Consider the following 27,100-nt stretch of genomic DNA (forward strand, 5'->3'; position numbering starts at 1 on the left):
TACAGCATTAATGAAATATTCGTAGATGGCCACACAGCATGCTCTCAAGAAAGGACAGGTTGGTTTGCCTTTTAGTGAGGAGAATTTTACTATACATTGTCCCCTACTTTTCCCTACCCTTACAGCTCTGAGACTGTGGGAAGGAAAGGCATGCAATTGCTACGAGGTAGGTTTTGCCCATGAAAATCAATCACATCCTAGATTGGCTATCCAGGAAGAAAGCATTCATGCTATCATCCGCAAAGGCCACCAACATAAGAACTTGGGACATCCGGAAACTTCACAAATATATTTAACTTCTAGTCAACTTTTCTTTAAATCTTAGTATATTTTAGTTCCCATGTATTCTCATTTTATGAGACCTCTGCAAACTGGACAGAAAGAGGCTTTTGTATGTGGGCAGAATGGAACATGGTGTTTCAAGAGAGAAGTAGCTTTCCTAGTGATAAAAATTCAGAAATATTCCAAACTGAGAGACTAATCCTGATGGGTGCTGACATCTCTTATATGGTATAAAATGCCCACAATTCCCAGAAAAATCAACAGGTTCTGGGCTCCATCCAGAGCCCTTCAGAACTGAACCCTTCCTCCAGAATACTTGGCTTCAATTCATATCACTTGAACTCACATTGTTCAGATGGGCTTAAATCTTTACATAAACTGTTTGCTCAGTTGCACTGCATACCGTTCATGCTGCTGTGTGCACCTGTTTGTTTTGATAGCAAGCACAATAGGATATTTTGTGGGTTGAAATCGTCCATTGTAACAAAACAGTCTTTTTTTAATTAAAAACAATTCTGGAAATGAAGACAGAATAAGAATATGTACAAAAAATCCTTTATAAGGATTGAAAAGAAAAATGTGTCAAAATATTTTTAGAACCTCACAAGTATTTTGGTGACACGAAGACAGTTTTCAGAGAGAAGTTCTGTTTTTAATGGGCATAAGCTCCTATCTTTTAAATGACATCTGAAGGATTTTCTAAGTAAATCTTAAAATATGTTGTGTTTTAGAAATAAAGAGAAAATAATAATTAAAGGGAACTGTATACTTCCTGTGCTCAGTGTTCTGCTTGCTAATTAGGAAGGAAACAAACAGTTAAAAAAAATCCAATCGGGAAATCAGATTTCCAGTCTATATGGATTGACATTCATTCACAGAAGACTGTATCCCATAAAACTTCTCCAAGTTGAGCTGTCATTATTTAAAAGAAGAATAACACACAAAAGCCAAAGTTATAAGGCAGAGGCTATACATGTTCCTCTTTAACACGGTGTCTTGTACTTTGAGGATTTTGCTCCTAACTACCTGTAAGTAAATATTATCTTTAGCCCCCAGTCCTGCAAAGAACTCTACAGTGTACAAAGCCAAAATATGAAATACTGTAAACTATGATAAACATGATTAAATTATTTCTGGGAATAATTTTATACACACTTTTACCCTGTACATTTCAACATGAATTAGCATGAAAATCAGAGAAAATTATTTATGAAGCATGTTATTTCCACAGCTCATCTTGTCCTTTTCTGTGGCAGTGAAATAATTGGTTGGGCCCTATTACGTATAGAGAGCTTTTAGACAGAAAATAAATTTGCAGGCATGGAGTATTAAGAAAGCATTGCCATTTCCCCTCTAGATTATAGGACAGACAAGTACAGTGATCTAGAAAATTTCTTTGAGATGACAGAAGTAAAATTTTCTAATTTTCTTAATGGTCATTACCGAGGTAAAATTATTCCAGGCTTGGAGAGGCCAGTTGAAAACCTTTGGACAGTGCAGAACAGTCACAGAGAGAGATTTCAATACCAGCTGTGTATCAGTAGGCAGGCTGCTACCTGGCTCCATGGGACAGAACCATTGCCGTGGTGCAACCTCTCACTACACCAGTGTAGGTGGATTAGCCATAAACTGGGAGAGATGTTGTTCTGTAGATCTGTTGCTCTCATTTGAATAAAGGAGACTGATGATATCTTCCAGAAACTGGTTCATTGCCCAGCACAAAAGCTTTGCCCTTTTGTCCCCTTTGCATGCAGAAAGGGCAGGACACTAACATGGCAAAATTCACTCCTAGGCGGGAGGCCAGAACTATTATGCCTTCAAAATAGGGTTTAAGTGGGACTTAAGTGATGCATGAGCCTTTTGCTGGGTGCAGTGTAATTTCCTTTGTTGCCCTGACAAAATACCCAGCATTGGCTTAAACTGAGTTATTCTAAACTGCCCAGAATGGACTGTGTGTGCTTCACGTAACACGACCAACCAACCTCTTGCTAACTCAGGAAGAACGTATCTCCTTCCCATGAAGCAGATTTAATTTTCTCCGAAAGGCCCTGCCAACACAGTTCAGCATAATGGAGTTCTTACTATAGAAAGATGCGCTTTCTGGCATTTACTACTGCAAAAGAGCATCTAGATTTTTTATGGAGCTTTATTTTCACTTATAAAATAAGACAACTCTTATTTTGTTTATGCACCGTTCTTCAAACTAAAACGTAGCTTCAAGTATTCTCACATTTATGAATGTGCTTAATTTTATGCGTGCAAGTAGTCTTTCAGATTCAGCGGATTTGCACAGGCAGTAGAAATGCATTAAAACATAGCTGTATGTCTTTACAGGAGTGAGGCCCAAAGCTGTACTGGCAGTCGTGATTTGGAGTCTTTTCCCCTTTCTGTTTTTATTTCTGTTTGAGGAATATGTTTTTGATATAGTACTAAGGCTGTCTCTTTCCTGATTGACTCATTTTCCTTTGAGAGTTGTTTATATAGCTTATTAAGAGGGTTGGAAAAGACAAGAAACAATGGTTTAATGAATTGCAAAAATATGCACAATAAAAGAGAAATACACACATCTGGGATGTTTCCCAGCCTGGTATGGTCTTAGCTGGAAAAAAAGGAAGATGGGGAGGGAAGTAGGATTGGGAACAGAAACCTCAGACATTCTGGAAGGAACAGTAAAACATGATATGCTATTGTAAGTTCTGCTGGCAGCTCTTAAAAGTGACCACAAGTAGTCTCTCTGATATACAGTGAAGGGATCCAGAACTGCTGACAGGTTTGTCTATAGCAAACTGATTAACACTTTACATTACGTAGACAATTATTAGAGGCTTTGAATCTGATTTCCTACATTACTCTTACTTCGAAGTAACCAGCTGTAATTTTTTTCTGATGGTACTTTCTGTAAAAGGCATGTGGAAGCTGGTGATTATCATTCATTTTTATTTAGTTAGCAGATGGCTTCTAGCAGCAATTCCTTAAAAGTTTCTTCATTTATAAAATATGAAGTGGCTGACCTAAGTTAAACCAATTAGTATCTTTCCTCCATCATTTTTCCAGGTGCTTTCTTCATTATCAGATATCAATCAACAGCAGGGCAGTAAACATGCTAGTTCTGGTATTTGTGGAATGCTCAGATCATCAATTGCAGTTCAAATCTGAAATATTAGCAGTTCAAATATCCATTAAGATCAGTATCAGATGAGTTGTTGTAATACCCATATTGAAATGTGTTGCACAGAATCAGCATGTGACGCTCTGGAACTGAAAGAAAGTAATTCCTGTTACTACAGTGCTCATATGAAAACTCTAGATTGCATTCAGTGGGCAAGATAAAATGTTTTTCACCTATAAATTGCTCCCTGTTAGTAATATCTTCCTCATTAACAATGTTCAAATTAGTTTCTTCAGTTGTTCTGTAGCTCTAGACACAGAGGGTAGAGGAAAATGCTTCAGGATGAAAATATTCTCATGCCACACAACTGAAGAGTGATTCATCAGTTTGTTTTATTAAACTGAAACTGGTATCTTCTTGAAAGATCTTGGTTATAGAAATCAAGGTAACATATTTGTCTGTTTTTAACAAAGTTTCAATTTAATAAAACAAAGATGCATTACTTAAAAATAATATGACTCAGACTTTCACCCACTCAAGATTTGTATCGTTAGATGTGGTTCTATGAGTATTTCTGTACAACTGTATCACATACCTTTATACTCCGAAAATTTCAACTCTCATTCCAATTGTGCTGTAGTTGGATGCAGTTGTTGGAATTGACATCAAGTAGAAAAAAAGAATAATCTGCTTCTAGCTGTATTATCTGAACCAAGGAATATTAGTAAAGAATAAAATCCTGATTCTGTGAATCCACATAATCAGAAAAATGTTTTACTCGCATGAGTAGGATACTGGAAGGATCAGACCAAACATTCACCAGAAGTGTTGATGTAATAAATTTGGGTTTTGGAAAAAGACAGGTTAAAATGATAAATGTCAAATATTAGCAGTTCTTTTGAAAAAGGCATCTCCCCTGACACTTCACCCTCATCCCCTGGCTCTCCTCTGCAGATGGCAACGAGGTGCACAGTAAAAGAAATTAAGATGATAGTGTGTTGACAGGAGCAAGGAGACTCCAGTTTTCATTCCTGCAGACAACAGAAATGACATCACGTCTCCTCAAACTGACACATTAATAAATTTAGTATCACCTGAACTTTTCTGGAAAAGAGAACCTTTTACACCAGCAAGTTATTTGGTGTCAGTAATAATAGGATTCTGTATCATATTCTACTCCATATATGATGGCAGAATTACCTTTTGGGCCCTAACAAGTTGACAGGGGTTCATTTTGCTTCCTCTTTTAACGACATCTTCTTTGCAGGTGAACTGCAGATGTAATGACTTCCTCTTTTGCTTCTGAATAGTCCTGAAATGTCATTATGACCCAAGACATCTCAATCTGGCTTAATGCAAACGGGAAGCAAAGGGTTTTTAAAGGTGAAACTGATCTTGCTAATGAAGAAGTATCACTCTTCATCTGGACAGGGAGCACGAAGCTTGTTAGATCGAGCTAGGTGAATGTCACAGGTTAGAGTTCAAGCATAACACCGAATTGTGACTAAAGATGTTATCTTCTACTTGTGTGGAAATACACAATCAAAAAAAAAAAGCAATATAAATCTAAGTATTTTGGAATGAGCCAGCAGGATGTGAAATAAACCTTTGCTGGAGAAGTCGGTACTTTGAGGACCTTAATCATGAAAGTTCAAATATTTAAAAAAAAAAAAAAGATAGTAACTGTGTAAAAATATGTTAAAAAAACTTAACAGCAAAGGGAGGACAGGAGATGTAGTGTAGCCCACTCGTGGCTGCAAGCTGGACAATTAGTTCACAAGCATGTGATTTGTGTGCTTAGCTACAGTATTTTAGATTGTAAAAAATACTTCATATTTGCCAGTGAGTTGTATTATATATTTTTGAAGCACAAGATAATCAATTAGGAGGCTCAAGTAATCTGAAGGCTGTTTTCAGGGCAAGTGGAAAGTGGCTTGGTCTTTAGTTCTGATCATTCACTCTCTACATACTGGAGAAACCAGAGTTCACCTGCAGACATGCATAAAGTCACCTGAAGCTATTGGAAGCTTCTGGGGGAAAAAAAAAAAAAAAGCCAAAACAAATACAAGTCCTGAATGCATTAAGATTACCTTTGTCGACTGAAAGCAGAGCTACCTGTACTGCACGATCATCACCATTTTTTGTGGGAGATGGCAATCGTCATTTTGAGAAGTCTGAGTCACCGTGGAAAGCACTAACTTTCAAAGCCATTGCCAACTGTAAAGAAATGGCACAGACAACAAAATTTAGCTTGCCTCTTTGCAGATGTTTCTTGCATGTTTAAATCATTCACTAACATTTTGTTTACAATCCAGGTCCTGGTGATACTCTTCTATTTAAAGCAGCCGAGTGTTTGCAGGATTGCAGGATGTCTCAGATGGACACATTGTGTGAATGGGCCCAGATTGAAGCTAATGCAGAAATTGTTCAATGATTCACCATGAGAAAATAAAAAACAAAAGCCTACTGGATTCAAATGCTTGCCTCATTCAGGGAACATTTTAAAAACACCACATGAATATTTTAAGTGCCAAAATTAAATGGAGATCTGAAAATAAAGGCTTCCATTTTCAAGGAAATGTTTGCACCACCTGTACAATATACATGTCTACTTGAAAATACATGCATTTGAACCAAAACAATATTATTTAAATAAAGCTTTGAGGTATTCGGATTTAATTTTTTGAGCAATTTTTAATGGAAAAAGCAGAAACGTATCTGCAATATATTCTGTTTCAGATACACTGCCTTATTACGAGATCTTTTTGTAGTTTACTCTTGCTTTGCTGAAGACACTTAATGGAACTGACTGCTGTAGAATAAAACGTCAAGTAGGAGAGGGATCTAAAAAAAAGATGGATAATTTTTACAATCAACAATATCTATGACTAAAAAAGATTAGCCCAGTACCTGGCTGAAAACTGTGAAGAACCTTAGATAGAATAGTACATAAATTAAACTAAATCGTAGTTTTACCCAAAACAACCAAGTCACTGTCTATATCATAGATAAATTTCATTATATATCAAATCTTAATACTAAAAATTTCAGATGAACAAAGTGGAACAACCAGTCGTGGGTCAACTTTGCAAAAACTATCCAGCAGAGTTTCCTAGAGGGCACCACAAAAAAATAGAGATGGCAGAATAGCGGGTTCACAAATCAAAAATCAATTATGAACAAACCCGCAATCCAAAAAACATCCAGCTAGCTTCCCCATGCAATCTAGATAAGAATTGGCTTAAAATATATGAGAAGCTCACACAAGCACAGTAACTCGTTATTACTTGCCTGGAAAACAAAGAACAGCCTTTATGCAACAGTGAAAACTTCCAGGTCCTACATCATGAAGTCAACCGATGCTAAGACTATTTCACAGAGAACAGCCCTTATTCATTCTGCATCACGGAGTGCTATAGAATGGATGATAAACTTCCACATGGAACTTTAAAGTTGCTTTTCACATTGCCTTATGAAAGAAGAGGTGGTTAAATACAAGATTTGATTATTTAATTCCTGATGCAAAAGTGGAAAATGCACTGCCTTCTTTCTTGTATGTACAGAGATTGGCTGATGAGTCTAATCCACTTACCTTGAAAAAAGTAGAGTATTTGCAAATAAACTTAAGTGAATTTTCGATTAAGACATTTATGAGTCACAGCCTCTATGTCACTTCAGCAAAAACAAGCAATTACACTTAATTCTAACAGGTGGAATAATGACTTTTTCACCTGTCAACCGACAGCTTAAAATTCCCACACATGTAGACCATTTCTGTTTCATCTTTTCTTTGAATTTCAGCTGCTTTGCTTTTCAATGGCTGTGCTTTGCTGGTGTCTCCTTTGTGTCTGAAACTCTCACACTGAGTTCCGCCTCTTTGGTGCTGGGCTTTCTTTTCACAGTGACATTTCAACATAAACAGTCAATATTCATTACCTCAAAGGAAACTTCCCTCCTATTGCTGACCAATTAAATACCAGCTGAGTTAGGCAGACAAAGGTAAAGAAGCTGTAACACAAGACTGCCTTGGAGTATACATCTCCTTCCCTTGAAGGAGAAAAAAATTTAATCAAAACAAAGAATTGACGATATTGGGAAAATCCAAAGCAGAACAAAACTGTTTCTTCAGAAGTTATGTTCTTCCTTTCCTAGTGTTATTTAGTCCACAGACTGAATATATAAGGATATAAAAGACAGGATATAAAAGACGCATACATATCACAGGGACCAAGACAGATCCCAGGTATGCCTGTACAATTTCATAGACTTCAATGAAATACCAAGGATGTAACCAAAACTAATGTCTAATGTTAGATGCCAAGAAAAAGGCTGTTCGCCCTTTTTGTTTCTGAGATGTGGGTAAGATTCGGATGTGTTTTGAATGTTGCTGTGCTGCACACAGTTCAGTAAGGACAGCTTCATCTTATACTACGTAAGTCAACCCTGACAAGGAAAATGCCCACCTAAACAGATCGTGAGCAGGGATGTAGAGGTGCAATAAGCTTACAGCTGATGAGAACAGCCTGCTGACAGTCTGGAGGCTGATAAACCTCCCTGTCTTCCACAGAGTGGTAAGGGATGGGTATCATTAACTGTCTCCAAACTATAGGCATGGTCTTTAGGGGAAGGAATAGTTCTACCCCTGGCAATGCAATTCAAGCATTCACAGAGTTTCACCCACAAAGCGCAGGAGCACTGAATCGTGAAAATATAACCTGAAACAAAGTCCAACAGATGGGCTGTGCTCCATACTTGCCTCAAGGCAGGATCAGAGATACCTGAACTCTTCCTGACAGACGTTTGTCCAACCTCATCTTGAAAACCTCAAGGAAAAGAGACTATACACCTCCCTCAGCAGTCGACTCAGTGCTGAACTGTGCTTACCAGTTAGGAAGTCCTTATTGTCTGAACTAGGTATTTCTTGCCACAGATTTAGACTATGTAAGCCCAAGTCTGCGTATATACAAATGGAATCCAGGAAGAAGTGTGTGTTTGGCTCATAATGTTTTCCAAAGACTTTAAACATTTACACTAGGTTTTAGGTGATGAAAAATTTCTAAAAAACAATTAATAAAATACATTTGTGAGTCAAAATCTGAAATAAAATGTGTAATGGTATGAAATAATTCTTAGTTTTTTTCATGAGCATACAGAGAATTTTTTTTCTTCTTCTTGTGAAATATAGCGCGATTTCTATAGCACAAAAGGGCCCAGTCCCACAGCCTACCCTCTGTAGGAGGTTTGCTTAAACAAGAAATGCAATGTCAGTCTTTCTCTGAGGATAAAAACAATAGAAAGAATTAGTGTAGACGCTTTATGTAAAGGTAACAGCTTGAATTCCTGAAAGCATCTAAATGATTTTTACTTAAACAGATGTGACATTGCCAAGAAAGAAACTTTATCCTCATGAGAGATCTTTATTAGCCAAGGTACTTAACCCTAAAGATGAGGAGAATTTAATAATCACAGGGTTGTTTTCTCCCTCTTTCTTTCATTTGTGCAACCAGCAGCTAGAGGGCACAAAAGAATGCTTTTACCTTATGATCTATCATATAAAAGAACTCTACAGACTGAATAAACAAACAAAAAAAATTCAGTGTTAATATCATAGTATATTACATACTTTGTTTAGAATCTTAATCTGTATTCTGATTTGCGAGAAGCAGTAGCAATTCGGAGAGACAACAGCATGACAACACAGAAGATTAATCAAAGACCTCTGTTCCACTAAGAATATGTATTTAAAGCTCAGAACATAGCAGGTATTTCACACCGCATACACTCTCTGTGAATATGGTCATCATTACTTGCTTTAACTGTTTTGCAAAGCTCTTTGTTTAAAACTAATATAAACACGTATTTAACCTCCTTCATTCTTACATCTTAAATATTAATGCTGGCTGTGATTCTGCATTAATAACAGCTATTATTTTTGCATTAATAAGGAGCTTACAAGAATAAACATGGAAGTCATAGTGCAGTCTTCCCGTCAATTAAAAAGAGAGTCAGTTGTAGTTGCAGAGTGCTTTATCTTATCATTTTACTCAGGACATTCCTAGGTTCGTGGATCTGATCTGAACAGCTCCAGTGATAATAAACATGTAAGCACACAGAAAACCATCATGGCAAGAGAGTCACAAAGGTGGTTATCAGTGAATTGCCAATTTTGGAATCCCTCACTTTGCAAAGAGCATTATCACAATAAATGAGGTCATTTATGTGGACAATGAGAGCACAGAGCTTGACATTTTTCCACCAGAAATCCTAATAACCCCAGGAGGGGTCACATCTGTTGCTGTACTCTAAAATGGGGTGGACCTTAATAGCAACGTGTGTATTTGTATGTGTATGTATATACATATAGTTAAAAAGCAAAGCAAAACAAAGACCCTTTCCCTTCACCCCTAATGAACTGCACCAACCCCTTAGGCAGAAATGACTTGGATCTGGATAGAGTGCCATTTGCCAAATTGTAAATTGCCTACATTTATTTTGGGAGTGCACTAAACAGAGTGCTAATTGCCTTGTTTAGCACTTTCCCTTCTTTCATTTGCACTGGTGTAAAATCTTAGTAAATTAACTCAGGATTTTATTATGTAGGTAGCATTTGAACAACTGAATCAGTGAGAAAGCAGCATCAAAGGACTGATAAAAGAAGAGTTGACTCTACCCAGAATGCCATTTATATGACCCTTGAATTAAAAAGGATGAAATTAACTTTTAATCCTTTTGCTTTTCATATAGCTGATCTTAACATAACATGTATTACTCAGTCATTTTATTTGCATTTACTCGTTTTAAAATGTTAATAACTGTGGTTGCAAGCTTACTGTATGGGAACGTGCAGTTGCTTGTGTTCATATGCAGAAGTATGTAGGATTCCTTAGTAATTTTTTTGAACCGCAGCCAAAAACAGACTTGAGGCTTCTGCTTATTGTCAAAGAGAACACCCTGAAGAGCAATTCCCATCCAACTGTTCAGTGGCCTATGTAAAATTAGCTGGTGGTCTCAGACTTGTCCACAGCACCAATGCTATCTTATTTTCACATAGTCCAAAGAGAAAAGGGGGGGGGAAAAAATCACTGTATTCTCACCTCTAAGCTAATCATCTTTCATACATGAAAATGAGAAATACATCATTTGTTATGGAAATGAATTCAACAATTCTATATATTATATATCCATTATATATGGAAAAACAGAGTGCTTCCGACTGAAATCTTGCACAAATAAAATTTCCCCTCAAAACCCACAGCTTGAGGATTTCAGTCTACTAGCGCTACTGTTCATGAACACAACTTCACTACAAGGGAACAGACCGAAGGTCACCGAGTCCGCACATAGTAGATCTGGGTGCTGCTCTGAATAACCCTTCTGGCCAGTTGCTATCTTTGGGTGATGGTTTTCAGCAGCGGGTAACTGTCTGGGGTGTTCTACTGGTAGAACCTTTATTTTCAGAAATTCTGAGAAACCAGGACTTCTGTGTTCAAATGTAACCAAAATTCTCATAAATACAGAAATGGCAGGCAAAAAACTGTTTGCCACCGTCAGTAAATCATTGTGCTTGCCAAGGCTCAGTTTAGTTTCTTTCCGTTTACTTGCCTGTCAAATATTGTATTTGCATACATGAGGAGCTCAGAATCATAAAAAAGTTAAAATAAATTTGAGAAACTATTAGAAAGAAATGCGAAATGTTTCCTTAGTTTTTGACAGATTTTTGAAAGGCTAATTTGCTGGCATTTTCTACTGAGTACTTCTGATCTCAATGAGAATAGGAAACACAGGACAACTTACTATCAAAAGTCAATGAGACTTGAATCTTTAGCTTCTTAAGATAGCTTTGAGTAAATAATACATTATATAATCATCTGAAGGTGCCCAAACCTCTATATCTTAAGGTAATTTACAAAACAGAAGAAAAAGGATCACTCTACAGAGCAGCTTTTTAATGAGATTATTTAGTTCAGTTTCCAGACTAGCATGGTTTGGGAGGGTTCCAGATAAGTATCTGAACTTTTGGATGCTTCTCCCAGTTGAACTGCCAAGCCATTTGATGTTCCTCTATTATTATTTAACACCTGGCTGCACTGCTGTTAGGTGCTATGTGAATAAAATAAGACATTATTTAGTGTGCGTTAGCAACTGTTTACCAAAAGAACAAAAGAAATATTTCCTAACAAGTCTCTGTACATAAATTTATAATAAAGGTCTAGAACCTACTCCTTGGATTACAAAGGTGGGGGAAGGTTGTCTGACTATCTGGGTTGGACTAGATGATCTCCAGAGGTCCCTTCCAACCTAAACAATTCTGTGATTCTGTGAAGCCTTGCCCTGTTTCCACGGCAGCAAGAACAGACGCACTATTTGGGACCACATCTTCTTGCTGCAAGAACTAGTGAGTAGGAATGGAGTAGGTTATAGATTTATTTTTATCTGTCCAAGAGTATCATGAATTATTAGGGCGTGATATCCCTGTTATTGCTATTTATTTACATTACAACTAACGCATAAGTCTCATTCAAGCACCTGAACTGTGCACATACATAATGAAAATTTCGACTGTACACTCAGAAGTTTTTCATTACAAACTAAAGTGTTGAATTGAAAGTACTGAAGAACAGACAAAATGGGCACAGGAGGGAAAGGAGCTGCAGACCACGTACAAGTACCATCTTTCCTGCATGTGCTAGATCAGTCTGACGATGGTTAAGTTGGTTCCATCAGTTCAGTGAAGAAGTTAGTTCACTGCTCAGCCAATAGAGAGGGTAGGTAGACCTATCAGAGAAGGAGGATCTAGAATATGGGTTGAATAGCTCTGAAAAATGAGCACTCAGGAGCCTAAGGAAAAGACTGTTTTTAATTGATCTCCAATATTTGACCATCTTGGCCTTGTAGGGTCAGGAGGATGTTTTTAATGAATTAATCTAATATTGAAAAACAAATGGAACCAACCAGCTGCTTTCAGGTCTTTTATACTTTGGTATTTAATCACAAAAGAGACACTCAAGGCAGCAGAAAAGTACAAAAATTGAAAGTTATTGTCTATGAGTATAGTGCAAAGATTTTTAGGTTCTAGTCCCTGATCTCAGGCAAAATGAATGTGCCGAAGAATCTCCAACAAAAACATTCATGCAGAGGAGCTGGCCTCAGTTAAAGTACCAAACAAATGCTACCCAGTTCCACTTTGTAACAGAAGGTCATTAATAAAAAATACATATTATTTCGGTTAGAAAACACAAAGAACTCAACAAGTCTATCAATATAGCACCTTCCCCACAATGAATTTTACTTCATGTTATCTATAGAATTTTCTTGAAAAGAAACAATCCAAGCATGATGATTATACTAATAACATAAAACTAAGCTGATACACGTGTACTACTGGAGCTCTTTTTTGGTATTCCATCCTTGTTAAATAGGCACATTTCTGTGTGCAGACTAAGTTTCAGAAGCAATTCGAGGATTAATGCTTCCTCCGTTGCTATTCCTAAGCAAATGCTCTGCAAATGTAGAAGGTCCATCACTATTTTTTGCTTAGATGGTTTGTATTTCTGAAGTATTTCCTTTCATAAACAATTTTACAAGTTCATTTGTGGAACAGAAGTAAATATATAGGTATGAAATTGAGAATTTCCTAGACAACTTTAATAAATAGTTATAATTTATATTTATTTTTTATTTCTAAGCATGTCTCTAGCAATTATCATATCTTTATTTATTATATATATATATATGTGTGTATACATATATACAAAAAAATGCATCTAATAGAGTGGGACTTACATAGCGTGAAAATTGTAGGTGTCATTTCACTGTGCCTGCAAAGGAATCGTGATAGTTTTTAAGTATCAATCATACGGTACTTTCTGTGTAAAATCACTATCTCACTCACGGTAAAATTTTCCACAATAATGCAGGTGAAGAAGGTTTTAAATATCAGCAAAATGAAACTTTTCTCTTACTTTCATTCTCTAAACACAATTTTATTTAAACTTTTCAAAAGCAATGCAATCTCAATATACAGTGAAAACATTTTTTTTAGAACAGTTAAAGTCTAATTAAGTTATGAAGTAACAATGAAGTCTTACAGTGTAAAGTCCTAAAAACCTGAGGCATGAGAACAGCTGAAAGCAAAGACAATAATGAGTACAAAAAAAAAATACACCTACTACTGCTGTATCAACCTTCTGATGATAAAGGATTGGGGAGTGAATCAGAGAGGAATAGCAGTATAGTGGCTGAAGGGCTAATCTGGATCTTCAGGGAACTAGTTTAATTTTTTGTCTTGCCACAGATTGCCACATGCCCTCTGGTGCAGCTTCGCACAGGTATATTTACTCATCCAAACCACCACGGCACCTGGAAAAAAAGTACATTTTAATGAGTAGTACTGCTTGAGGTGCTGAGTCAGCAGAGCTGAGGAATCTGCCCACATTTTTCTTCAAAGGGAGCGCTCCGAGAAGACAGCTTTATCTCTGCAAACTCTACAGCTAGTTTTTCTTAGGCTAGAGGGAAGAACAATGAACTTTCTCAAATGAAAGAAACCTCAGAAAGATTAAGGGGTGCAAAAAGGGAATAAAAAAAGCTAAGTTATCTCCCTGCCTACTGTGTCCTTCCAAAGTGGGTTCTTTCCCTCAAACTTGCTCAGATCAGCAACTCATCGACTTTCTAAATTTTGACACGGTCATCTGGCTTCCCTTGTGATACTGCACTTCAGCTGCCTCTGAGGCCTGTCTCTTCCCTTTTCCCAAGCGTCTCAGCCTCTGCCTATGCTGCAGGGTCCCTCTTTGCCCACCTCTTCTTCTGTAATCATGCTCAGCTGTTCTTGGGGGAGGAATCATCTCCCTTGGTGCAGAGGAGAGCAGCCAGGAGAAGCTGAACAGGCAGCAGCCCTCCTTGCTCCTTAATCACCTCTTCCTATGCATACATGCCGGCTTACACATAAAAAGCTACAAATAAAACAAGTACAGTGTAATAGAGACATTATACACTTACAGATATACTATTTCAATATTTCAAGTCCACAGGAAAGCAGCCTTCCACAGCAGGCCTGAGGGAAATCCTGACTCTACTTGGGGCTAAGGGAGGCTTGCATATGACCTCAGAGGAGCCTGGACTTTCCTCATTGCTCTCATCAGTACAGTATCCTACACGTCGAAAATCGCTTCTAGAGCACGCATTGTACTGTATCCACACAGCACTGTCCCTACAAAACGTTACTGTTTTTCACTTTCACTTGCAAAGTGCTTTGTACACAAAACTCAATATATTAATTCAGAGCATCGGTGAGAGTGATCACTATTATTTGCTAGTATTTCAGGGCTGTAAATGATGGCACAAATTTTCACTCTTTTACTCTAGCAAAACAGATCAGTGGCAGAGCAAGGAGGGGAATCCATTGCTACTTGTGGAGCAATCCACCTCTGATCTTCCACGAGCGACCGGCGGTCCCTCCCGAGCACTGCGGCAGCATTTGATGTCAGCCGCAGACCCTGGCAGCACCAATGAGAAATGGTTAACAGAGGTTTGATATTTCATTGCAGTGGGCAGGGAAATTAAATCTGCAGTTTGTGACTCCTAGGAAATTAAGTCTCTATTAGGAAAGGGTTAAAGACAGATTATGCAAATGGGGATATTGTTATTTGTCCCATATGTAGCACTGTGGAGTGAAGTCTGCTTTCTCTTGCTCTCTATTTTTTTTTTTTTTTAGTTTTTCTTTTCCACAAATTGAGAGATTAACCTGGTCTCAATTGAAATGGCAGCCCGTATCATACCTTCCCTTGATCTCACAGCATGGCTAATAACAGCTGGGGCCTACCAAGCAGGCTTCTTTATTTTTCCTTTATTGTTCCAGGCCACACAACCGTGAACCTTCAGCATGTTATGTACTTAAGCATGGTCAGGTTGATGTCATTATTTTCTTATTGTTGTGGAGCTCCCTGGGTGTTTGCCCATATTCATAGAGAGGGGCTTGTGTGCTCTTTGTAGGTTAACCTTTTAAAAAAGAGATGCTCGACCACTTGCAAATTTAGCCCAGGGCTGTGACATTGCACTAGGCCAATTGGTACGCTTCAAAACACATATTAGCACCACTTGTGCTATTTCATCTTTCTTTTTAATTTCAGCCCAGTCTTGTTAGATAAATCTTATCTGCACCACAAGTAAATGCTTGATAGAGCACATTTTTAAAGCTGTTGGAAGGCAAGAAAAAAAGTGTGGTTTGTCTGGGTCACTGTGTGCTTTGTCTAAGTGCAGGCATAGCTACTTGCCAGTTTATCTGTCCGCCTGTCCCTCTGTCTATCTCTCTAGCTACCTTGCAGCAAGCAAGCCACAAGCATTAGCGCTGAATTGTGAGAGCTACAGGGGAAAGTGCTTCTCTGCATGAACCATAGCCGCACTTAGCTTTTACAATCCTATAAAAATTGGTCTACTTGTTATCAGTTCAGCCTAGAAAGCAAGCAACAGCTCTCAATTGCCTCCAGCTTTGATGTGAGCACCCCACAATATTTTCGTTTAAACTACAGTGGATAGGAGACACCTGTAAAAATATTAATTAGCTCCAGTTGACACCAGATGCAGTTAACATACTGTGTGCCAGCTCTGAAATACTGGAGTTTTTATTAGGTAAGCTAATGTTTATTGCAATCATTAAAGTCTGAGTCATAAAAGGCTGAGCATAAGAAAGATGTTTCAGGTATTATTCCTTTCACATATGAAACCTAAGTTTGTTAAATCCTACTTTCAAGGTTAATTATTTTGGAAGTCATACTGCAAATACAAGCTTTCAAAGAACTTGGCAAGATCTTTTCATACTCTCAGGGGGCCAGATGTAAATGAGTAGGAGGGTGAATCTCCATTGGTTTCAGTGAGTTTTGGCCTTGTAACTTTTAAATGAAGCAGATACAAATAGCACAGATTACAGGCTTAATGTCTGAATTACTTTAGTAGCATCAACTATGATAATGATAGTCCTGACAGCAACTTATCCTTTGCTACAGTTTCTTTTGTAGATTTTTTGATCCTTTGCTTTTTTAAACTAAGAGGTCAGGAAGGTGAGCTGTATAGCCGGGCAGCAAGCAGCTTTAGGTATCTGGGTCACTGTCAGTGCCCCAACGGTGTATCTGAAGTTCCTCGTGTAATGGGAAGGGGAAGGCTGCTTGTGCTTGCATGCTGCGGATTAGCTTCATGGTTACCACCAGCCTGAATGCATGACCCGCCTCTTCTGCAAACCTGTGCCACACAGGCAGGAGGAGAAACAACATGATGCGGAAAAGTTTATAGGATGGAGATGGGCTAGACTGGCTTTAGCATGCCTATTAACACCTTTGGAACGTCCTTACGCCTTCGTCAGACATTATCTGGATTGTCCCTTAACGTTTCTTTCTGTTATTATAGAAAAGACAGATAACCATTAGATTTAAATTTCTATCGTTTCAGTAATTTGTAACAGATCTAATTTCACAAGCTATCTCAGCGTGTATGTCTAACCATAAAGATAATTTTCTCTGAAGCATTGCACTTTATCACACTGTGCGTTTGGTTTCACGGACTGTCTGTATTGCCTTTCTCTTCAGACCTGAGTTTGCCGAGCCAAATGGAGCCAACAAGTTCTGTCTATTCTGCCTGTAGGAAAAGAGCTTGAATATCAACTGTTCCTATCACATGTCTGAATTTCCCCAAACAATCTGGCTTACTCCAGAGCAGAGCTAGAAGGGTAGTCAACATAAAAAACAGTTTGAATAATCAGGGAGTCTGGCCTTGATGGTAGCAGAGACAGCCTTGCGGGCACGTTGGTAGAGCTGCAGCACTGAACTTTCCCTGTGGTTCCCCCTTTCACTGTCAAACTACTTTTAGTGTCAAAAGTCCTCATGCTGGCCTACAAGACAACACTCTATATAATACACTGAATTAATTTCTCTCTGGTATTTTGTGTCTTAGTAATTTCTGCTTTGCATTACCAGTAAACTTAATGTTCGGGTAAAATAGTTATTTTCTATTGAACCTAGAAATGAATACTTCTTTCTATAATGAGAAATTCTGATTAACTGTTCTAATCCCCCAAAATGTGTTTGTATATAGGTATACACACACACACATCTAACCAAGATGAGAGACCTATCCATACTTAATCTTTGTTTAAGCAAATTTATAAGCAGAATCATAAATAAATAAAAGTGCAATAATCAAGATCTTCCGCATACATCTTTTTGCAATGTAGTGGCAGAGAACTGACCTGTTACTGGAATCCTGCAGTGAACTGTGAACTCATAAAACCTCATCAGTTTAATCCTCAATTATCTTAAACAAGGTGGTATCCCCTGAATTGTTATTAGTTCACTTAAAGTACCCCAGCTTACCTGAAGCTTACTTATTAAAATTACTTTAACTTTTTTCCAAATAAGCATGATTCAACTATAAAGAAAAACATATTGTGTTAACATTGGTTATATTTTGATTGCAACCCTTTGGTAGGCTTTGTTACTCTGTTAGGGTCATATTTCCTGGAACATGAAGTACTTAAAAAATTAAACAAAACTGTAGAAAATTCAACAATTCATTCAAAAGCCTTTTCCTCATAAATAATCTTATTTTAGAAATAAGTTTCTGTGGGCTAAAAAAGATTTCCAGTTTTACTGACAAATTTAGAATGTCTCTTTTGAAACCTTCTGGTTCCTTCAAAACCCAAGAAGCACAACAGTATTGCCAAAAGACATTATTTGTTATGAACCATGGGCTCCCATTTGCAACATATGACTTGAATAGGATGTCCTTTCACGACAGCAGCGTACTTGGTTTATGATTCCATAAGATCTTTACATATTTAAAATGATATTCAGAAATATGCTTTTTTTTTAAAGATCTTATTTTCTTATCTGAACTGTTTTAACAAAGGTATTACGCTAAGTATAAAAGCTGTCCAATTTTTTTTCCAACCTTTTGCTTCTCTGTAAACCACAGTCATTTTGTTAGACATTGAAAATGTCTTGATTTAGTTGTCTTGCTATTTTGGGCCTGTCCTGCCCCCTGCAGTGGTAATAAGGATGGGGCTTCCTGCTGGGTCCTGAAGAATACCATTTCACGGCCGCCACATAGCTGGCGGCTTTTATTTATGGAGCCAAGAAAATGAATGGGTATTAGTGTCCAAACATTTCAACATGCTCCTGTGGCCATGCACAAAAGGGACTGATTTGCAGCAAATTTCCACCTATTTTCCAAAAGTATTTACCTTGCAGAAGCTTGGCTGATCGCTATAATGGCATAGCAGAGGGGAAAAATGACCATTTCAAAACCCAATTTTTATATATGTTTCTGAACCTTAAAAGTGCTATACTTCTTCTGAATAAAGATAATACTCCTGGTTGCTAGGCTTTTATGGATATGCGGCTAACGACAGCCTCTTTTTTTTATATACGTGTCTTTAGAACACATGAAATAGTCAGCACCTAAAAGCAGAAAGCTTACTCTGCAGTAGGAGCTACATGAGCAAAGGTTCTTGCAAAAGATTTTACCCATTCCAGTGACAAAGTCTGGTTTCTTTTAAGCACAGGGAACAGCAGTCAGCATAACAAATACAAAAGGTGTTTTCAACACCTGTACTTTTACCTGCCTGCTGGGGGCAGTACAGTGTGTATTTTACACCTTTCCTAAACTACCCCAAGGAAATCTGAGGAAGGGAATCTGGTTTCAACCAGTGCTCCGCCATGTAACTGCATGAAACCTGCATCACAATACTTTATCGACAAAATTGGTGAGATTTGCACAAGCGCTTCAAATCGCTTAAACATGAGAGGTTGTCAAAATACGGCTGCTAAAAGTTCTGTCCAGACTGTGCAAAGTTCAGGCATGCAATTCAAAGTCTTGTGCAAAAACATCTTCTTAAAATAGTTCCAGATTAGCTTTTTGGGCAGCAAACTTTAGCTGTGATTAGCAGGTGGGTGTTAGTTGACATGAAGGCTTTGTTAGATAAAATGAAGACTATTCATAATTCTGCAGGTGTTTGCAGGTACCAAATTTCAGGTGCCATTCCATACGCACACACACACAGCTGGAGACGGTATACCTGAAGATCCCCACCGTAATATTTATAGGAAAGCCACAACAAAAAGAAAAACTGGATTACTTGCACTATAATATTGTTTCTTGGAAGTTCTCAGTAGGTAGGATGTGAAGTCTAGATAATAGAATCATACCACTGCACTAGCTGCTATACTAGTTTATGCAGGTCACCAGATATTGCAGTCTGCAACCCTTGAGTGTAAGTTTCAGAAGAAATAATACAGGAAAGAAAGAGCTGGCAATGCCAGTATCTTTGCAATATTTTTTCCATTTCATAATTTTTTTATATACAATATTATTCTAGACACAAACCACGTCACTTTACTACTATTTATGGCTGTCTCACCTTCATTGAAATGGAAAACTATCATAGATTAGCTTGAGGTTGACTAGTTCCATGCTGGAATCTGTATCTGTTGTTGCCTTTTCTCTTGGCATGTTATCTGGCAAGTATAATACTGCTCCTGATTTAATTCCTTGCCTTAAAATATTCCCATTTTTCCTTAAAAGCAGCTTACACACATGAGAAAAGCAGAAAAAAAGTTTTCTATTCTCCTCACCACAGTGTCTCAATACCTTAGAGAGCTAATAGATCCAGACCTAGATCCAGAAATCCTAGATGTGCAGCAACAGTGGAGCTGCTCCATAATTACAGTAGTTGATCCTTATTCCTTTGCTTCATATGCAGATTCATTTTAATCAGAGGCTCCATTTCCTAAATCCATTCTCATTCAGGCAATCCCAGAGAAACAGTAGATAACACGGGCAAATCTTCCACAAAGGATGACTCTCTACTTCCTGTTATCCTGCCTTCAACTGCCAGTAACAGTTTCACTATACATATGAAAAAAAAAGAGATGGAGGGATAAAGTGCAAAATGGAAAGCAGATAAATGCATCTCTTGTGTTTCAACACCTTTTGAACTATGCATGAGGCATACCAAGAGAAAGAAAGATGAATACATGGGGGATGCTCTTCCCTTTTCTTGCTCCCTGGAGTTTTATAACATCTGGCTCCTCTTCACATTACCTGGCAAAATACACCACACGCCAGAACAGTGTGGTGTATAGAGGGTGCAGATTTAAGAATATCTACAGATCTCCATGAAAGTACATATCCTTTCTGCCTGCCTCAGTTGATTTTACTGGGGAATGGATTTTAAAAGGTTTACAAAAGTGCTATGAGGATCTTCCATGAATTCTGGATTTTTTTTTAAGTTTCCACTCAGTTTCTGGTCCCTTCTGTAAGTACGTATGGTATTTAATGAAAACCTTAGAACACCTTTAGAAACTATAAACTACTTCACAGCTAAGTACTTCACAGTGTAACTTTAATTTTCAGAAGAATCAAGGCCAATCAAGCACCAGATATGTGACCTTTTTTTAAAATAAACTGTAATTTTAAAATTTTTTAAAATAACAGTATACCATTTCTCTCCCTAGCTCATAACAGTGCAATTAAGACTGTGAACTGGTGAGTTATTACATTTTTAATCTAGTTAAGAATAAACTCTCCTGAAAACTCTCATAGAAAGACTATATCAAAGCTGTTCCACTCAGATTTGATTTAATTCTGTTGTAATGAAGCAGGCAAACTTTAACAAAAATGAATACCTTGCACTCTCTTTTGTTCCATTTTTTAATATATCTTGGTTTAGTCAATGACTGAGAAAGTCTATCAAGCCCTGCTCAAGGTCCTTTTTTCAATCATTAGAAGTGAATCATCCCTAAAACCCCACTTATTAAAAAGGTTTCATCTTGTCAGGTTAGCCAAAAAAAGAAAAAGAAAAAAGAAATTTTGCTTTTTTTCCCGGGGTTAAGAATTACTTTTATCTGACAATGGCTTTGCATGTTATGGCATTAATTCTGAAATAAATTATAGTGCAGGTAGGTAGAATTACTCACATTGCCTGACCAAAGTGTCTGACCTAGCCAGACCCCTGATTGATGAATAGTTTTTCATTTTGTTCTGCCAGTCCTATCAGACAAAAATCAAAAAACTACGTGAAAAAGATCCTACTTCATGTAATAGCATTTTGTTATGTATCATTAGCACTTAATTCTGTCACCAGTGCCACGTCTGTGTTAACTAGGCCTTTTAGCTTAATCCTTTCACACCTCAATGTGACATTCATCTTGGGCAATCGATGCGCCAAAACTCCTGGTCCCAAGGAGTGAAATAACTCATAAATTGTTATTTAGTGACTCAGCGCACGCCCACCAAGAGGAGGTCTCTTACAAAATTGAAAATGAGATTAAAACATGGTTACAACTACCTTTGGTCTAAGTACCTTAAATATCAGTAGCAGTGTAACATTCTCAATATGTGCTTTAGGAAAGACTTTGTACAAGCCCTGCAGTGGTTCTGGGTACTCACCTGAGTAGTTATCGCATACTGAAGTTTGTGTTGCTGTGACTTCATTGCCATTGCCACCTTATCCAGGATGCTTGGATTTAATCTAGTTCAGATGTATCTATTTGTGGTGTTATCACCCTACCTGCAGACAGGCTCTCAAGTGTTGTGGCGCCTATGACACTGCTCAAATCAGTGCCATGGATAAGGCAATCATACACGCGGCTATGAATGGCTGGCTTGAGACTTTCCACTGCTACCCCACAGAGCTTTGTGGCAACATCACAAGATCTACATGATTCGTTTTGCAAACTGGGCAATCAAGAGAATGAAATTCATTCTAAAGCCAGCAGGTCTCATGTTAAGGGCTTGCTAGCAACTTAGGTGAAACCTAGGCCATTCTGCAGGCATTTTTAACTGAGCTGAATTTCAGTTAACAGAGATAACAAGCAAAATATTCAATGAGTTGGCTTTGCTTTGCAGCTAGAGTTTTGTTATTGCCAGTCTTAATGCTGGTGAGGGGAGAATGAGGCAGCAACTAATCAGTTACTATGAACACAGAGTTCTGGTAGCAGGAATTTCAGTGGGTGGCAAAGCTGATCAAAAGCCGGAAAATAGGCTTGTGAAACTTTAAGCGTTTCATGTCAAAGGGCTCAAAACTTATCAATTTTTCATTTTTGTCAACACTTCCGTGACATTTTAATCACAACTACGAGGTACATGTAAGAAATGCTTTTCTTATATTGTAGTTTTGCACATGCATAGTACATAACACTTTGTTATAGATTTGATATAGATTAGACCACACTGTATTGTGATACTACTTGTTCAGATTATCTCTGGTGCATGGAATATCCACTCAGCGTTAGTTCATGAAATCACAGCAGAGGTATCTCTCAATCTTTCCCTTCAAAAGGCACTTTATAGCAGCTCCCTCAAGAAGTGAATTAACAAAAAATTTTTTCCTAACTTCTTTCTATAACGAGTCAGAGTTCATGGAAGAGCAAAGGTTCAACTTCAAGGATCTAAATTAGGGCCCAAACCCCATAATTAAGAGGTGTATTTATTTTTACATTTCCTACTACAACAGCATTTAACCATGTTTTGCACATGCTTTTTATCTCCAGTGAAGGACTATTGCTGTGGTGACCCCATCTTTGTCCCCTTCCTCAATGTTTTAATGCCAGTACATTGGATCATGTGCTCTTTGGATTGCAAGTTAAGTTTGAAACACGAGCCAGATATCCCTTAAGTATCCTATGATGTATTTAGCAGAAACGCAGGGTAAGCAACAGGCAAAAACTGGTATCAGAGGCACATATTTTTTTCATCCTTTTCTCTGCAGAAGCATCTACTATTAATTTTGAAGATCCTGTTTGGACCTTTACCTGTCTATACAAGTATATACATTTACACCTAGCATCTTCGTAGAATCTTTAGTCTGAAATAAACTTGCACTGCAAGAGCCTTACCTCAGTCCCAGTGAATGTATACCCAGAGACATTCCATTGGTTCCATTGGCATCAGTCCATGTGCGCACAACTGTAAATGACATAAAAAAATCTGGCCTCTGATATGAAAAAGGCTATTTATGCACTTTCACAAAGGACAAAAGTCTTACAACTTTGGGTCTATACAGAAATGAGACACAAATATGTTAGTGAAAAGCCCCAAGTTTTCTAAATGTAGATGAGCACAGATTAAGAAAGCAGTAATTAATTTCCTTTGACCTCAAGCTGAAATTCCTTTCTAAAGCTGTCATAAAGAGAAAGAGGCCAGAGAGAAGAAGTGAAACTGTGTAACAATGCAATTAAACCCTTGTAATGAGGTCAGCCATTGGACTTGTTGCAACTGATATCATTATAGCAATGAGGAGGCATTATACCATGGCCTGATTTCTTTTTTTTTCTTCTTTTCTTTTTTTTTTAATAGGATCATTTTTTTCTTTAACTCTTTAACAGTCAGATATGTATTCTATTGCATTATAAAAATGATTGTTGTTAGCTACCAGCAGAGTAGACACAAGCTTTCTTGGTGCTATTTCAGAAGCACGGGTAATGAATGTATGAAAAACTTGGGAACAGTTCAATACAGGACAACTTTGAAACAGATAATCCTTCGCTCAGATACTAACTCATACATGCTGTTAGAGCTTCCTCTCAGAAAACAACCCCAACACCCTTTAACCATGGGAACAGGTGACTTTTAGCATTCTTAAAGTAGCAACACTGAAAAAAAGAGTCACACACAAGATATCAAGGACCTCACTTTCAGTGCTGCTTCAAACTGGTCTTTGTTTTCCGCTTGTACGAAGTTCTGACATGCTGGCGTGCTGCCTCCTGCAGCAGTCCATCTTTGTGCTGCCCGTGTCTGGATCATAGCAAGCCCAGGTGTGTTTCAGTAGATGCTGCTCTCTAAAAAACAATCCAATGTGAATTAGTGATGGGTAATAATTGACTCATGGGGGAACTGCGCTGCTCAAGGAAAACATGAGCAGACCTGATGGACTAACCTGAACTAGAAAGAATCCTAGGTAGTTCTGACCTCATCTGAAACTTGTTTATCCATTGAATGTGTTGGGAAAAGAATGTGCTCTGCTAGAAGATTATTCATTGGTTTCACGTGGCCTGCAATCACCATAAGTTTTGCTTGCCTGGCTGGGCACTAAAAAGAAACAAAAAGTTGTGAAACTCAGATTTGGGCCCAGATTCAATGAGGTTTAGGCAGGGCATACTTTACATAAAACTTTCAGTGGATAAACAAACAGTTTTTGAAGAGGAAACTTTAGCTCACAAATGTTTCCTTTCTGGAGGGGGGTGTCCCAGGTATTGGGCCACCTGGATGACAGGTAGCTCTGTTATTACTTCTCTGACTCACTTGGATCCCCTACAATTGACCTCATACTTCCCATTTCCTGGATGACTATTCAATAATTGGTAAATGGGAAATTATAGTTATTCCTTCAGCACGTTTTATATGAGTGCTTCCTTCTCAGTGCTTGTAAGAAAGGCCTTGGGTATTCGCGTTTAAGAGACGGTTCAGGGTTACGAATCCAAAGTGGCAGGAGGTATTTCCATCTTCCCAAGACATTTCAATCATACCCATTTCTCTATTTCCATATTTATTAGTTTAGGTGTCTCCTTATTCAGGATGCTGGTTCCTAGCTTGAGATGCCTTGCAATAGTATAGGGAATACACATACTTAACTCAGAGATGTGTATTACACTGCAGAAACAAGGGGACCTAAAACTTGCATCTTGCAGCAACTAAATCCATGTTTATATCTCAGTCTCACTTATTTCAGTTCACGTACCAAGGAAAGTTTTGAATTAGTCCAAATTTTATCCTAGTGCTCTGTCCATTTCCTATGAGGTTTTTATGGGATCAGCAAACTGCACACATTGCTAGAGGAAGCTGACTGTGTCCAAAACAACCTGTTGTAGATGTGCAGCCTGCTGAGTAGAATTAAACTGCCTTACATGTGAGAAAGGTGCCTAAAGAAAAGCAGGAGATAGCAATCCACTTTACTTACTGCTCTAGCTAGAAGAACACATTTGCAGTGTAAGGAGAGAAAAAGTTAATGGAGAAAAATGTTAGCTTACTGAGGCCTTAATTAGTCATACCCTATTTATTCCTTTAAAAAAATTGCATTAAAACCAAAAAGGAATAAACATGGCATTTATATAACGCACCTAAAAGCAGATGATTATTTGATGAAGACTCTGTTCATTGACTTCAATGAGGCAATGAGATTTTAGACTTGAGCTGCCACTTTCTTGAGGTTTTGGTTCTTCTAGTTCCAGAAAATGTCAATGCATATGCAAAAACATAAAAAATAAATTCAAACTAACACTAAGTATTTGTAACTCTTCCCTAAACTCCCCTCAAATTTTTCGGCTTTGAATCCATTTGAAGCAAAAGTTTCAGGCAGCACTAATTTTTCTGGAGAAATTCAGCAGCCCTCACGCGCACATCATATCTTTAGCTACCTATTAGATGATGAATTACTAGCTAGAAATAAAGAAAATGCAACATTTTCTTGCACATAGAGGACTGAGTGATGAGTTCAATTCCCTCTCTTTTTACTGGCGTACTGAGTGATCTCCCACAACTGACATGCCTCAGTTTCCCCTCAGTGAGTACAGCACTTACTGACCTCTGCAGAGAGCTGCAAGCATTCTGTTAACTTCTGTAATTAAAGTGCAAAGCCATAGCATTATTACAGATATTTTTAAAAGAGACAGTTGAGTGATGTCCTATAAATTGTCATTTCTCCCCAAATGGACCCCAATATAATATTTCCTCCAGAAATACATTTATTATTTAACATTTTTCTGTGAAAGGTTTCCTTTACATTGCAAATGCTCAGAGTTCTTTCATGGGTCTTAGACTATTGACCCTTTACCTTAAAACATGCTATTAATGCTTAGCGTAGTTATTAGTATTCAGCGAAGCAATGATTGGTACTAAAATGGAAATGTGCAGTAAAAACACCTTCTATTTTGTAAAATAATTATGTAGCCTAATAATTATTTCATATGATTCTTTTTGATTGATAGGGAAAGGGCACTGGGAAGTTTGGAACTGTGATTCCTTAAGGTCTATATTCAAATTGCAGCCACCAGCACCAGTGCTTCAGACAGTTACATTTTATGAGAACGGCAACGGGATGATCCCTGGTTCTGTTACATCAGATAAAGTATTCTTAATTAGCTTTTTTTTTTTTTGAATAGCAAGGAATTATAATTCTGGAAAGGGCGATAAGGCGTTCCTGCAATTTCCAAGTAAGTCACTGGAACCCTGGAGGTCAAATATAGTTCAAGTCTGCAGTGAAGTGAGACTTCCTCCTTCCGCTCTGCTGTCATCGCACCTGACCCCAACCTGGTAAAAGCATCCCTAGTGGTGCCAAAGAGGCCTTTCCATTCTCTGTGTACTAGCTACACTGGTCTTTCACATTTAAGGCTGCCAGATAAATGTCAAATTGCAATGTTCTTATGATGTTTAATGGGAACCAGGCTGAGAGTGCTTGAACTTGTTTCAGCTTGGAGAAGTTTTTGTCACTTTGGCTTAGAAGGAAAAACAAGCCTTAGATCAATAATGTACATAAATGAAATAAATTCACCAAGCTGGACATTCTTAGCTGATTCACCACTTCCTGAAAAACTGGAAAGCCTATCTAGCCGCATGCATCTGTGTTCAGTACAGAAATAGCTCCGAGATTATCGCTCAATGTTTTACAAAGACGGCTACTTCTATCTATTCTTTTCTCGAGTGCATAGCACTATAAACTTTTATAGTTGT

The sequence above is a fragment of the Struthio camelus genome, chromosome 12 (assembly GCF_040807025.1).
Source record: "Struthio camelus isolate bStrCam1 chromosome 12, bStrCam1.hap1, whole genome shotgun sequence".
NCBI classification, from domain to species: domain Eukaryota; kingdom Metazoa; phylum Chordata; class Aves; order Struthioniformes; family Struthionidae; genus Struthio; species Struthio camelus.